The sequence below is a fragment of the Physeter macrocephalus genome, chromosome 4 (genome assembly GCF_002837175.3).
Source record: "Physeter macrocephalus isolate SW-GA chromosome 4, ASM283717v5, whole genome shotgun sequence".
Taxonomy (NCBI): domain Eukaryota; kingdom Metazoa; phylum Chordata; class Mammalia; order Artiodactyla; family Physeteridae; genus Physeter; species Physeter macrocephalus.
Window position 1 is genome coordinate 76820302 of NC_041217.1, and position 1394 is coordinate 76821695.

Here is a 1394-nt window from a genome sequence, read left to right on the forward strand (position 1 = left end):
ATATAGTGTCCTTCTTTGTCTCTTGTTATAGTTTTTACTTTAAAGTCTATTTTGTCTGATATGAGAATTGCTACTCCAGCTTTCTTCTGATTTCCATTTGCATGGAATATCTTTTTCCATCCCCTCACTTTCAGTCTGTATGTGTCCCTAGGTCTGACGTGGGTCTCTTGTAGACAGCATATATATGGGTCTTGTGTTTGTATCCATTCAGCCAGTCTGTGTCTTTTGGTGGGACATGTGTCTTTTTGAATTATGGTCTTCTCTGGGTATATGCCCAGTTGTGGGATTGCTGGATCATATGGTAATTCTATTTTTAGTTTTTTAAGGAACCTGCATTCTGTTCTCCATAGTGGCTGTATCAATTTACATTCCCACCAACAGTCCAAGAGGGTTCCCTTTTCTCCACACCCTCTCCAGCATTTGTTGTTTGTAGCTTTTCTGATGATGCCCATTCTCACTGGTGTGTAGATTTTCTGATGATGCCCATTCTAACTGGTGTGAGGTGATACCTTATTGTAGTTTTTTTTCTTAATTTAATTAATTAATTAATTAATTAATTTTGGGGGGCTGCGTTGGGTCTTCGTTGCTGTGCGTGGGCTTTCTCTAGTTGTGGTGAACAGGGGCTACTCATTGCGGTGGCTTCTCTTGTTGCAGAGCACAGGCTCTAGGTGCATGGGCTTCAGTAGTTGTGGCACATGGGCTTCAGTAGTTGTGGCTCGTGGGCTCTAGAGCGCAATCTTAGTAGTTGTGGCTCACGGGGTTAGTTGTTCCACGGCATGTGGGATCTTCCTGGACCAGGGCTCGAACCCGTGTCCCCTGCATTGGCAGGCGGATTCTTAACCACTGCGCCACCTTGGAAGCCCCCTTATTGTAGTTTTGATTTTCATTTCTCTAATAATTAGTGATGTTGAGCAGCTTTTCATGTGCTTCTTTGCCATCTGTATGCTTCCTTGGAGAAATGTCTATTTAGGTCTTCTGCCCATTTGTTTTTTTAAGAAGATGTTGGGGGTAGGATTTTATTAATTTATTTATTTTTGCTGTGTTGGGTCTTCGTTTCTGTGCAAGGGCTTTCTCTAGTTGTGGCAAGCGGGGGCCACTCTTCATCGCGGTGCATGGGCCTCTCACTATCATGGCCTCTCCTGTTGCAGAGCACAGGCTCCAGATGTTCAGGCTCAGTAGTTGTGGCTCATGGGCCTAGTTGCTCCGTGGCATGTGGGATCCTCCCAGACCAGGGCTCGAACCCATGTCCCCTGCATTAGCAGGCAGATTCTCAACCACTGCACCACCAGGGAAGTCCCCTTCTGCCCATTTTTGGATTGGGTTGTTTGTTTATTTAATATTGAGCTGCATGAGCTGTTTATATATTTTGGAGATTAATCCTTTGTCCGTTGATT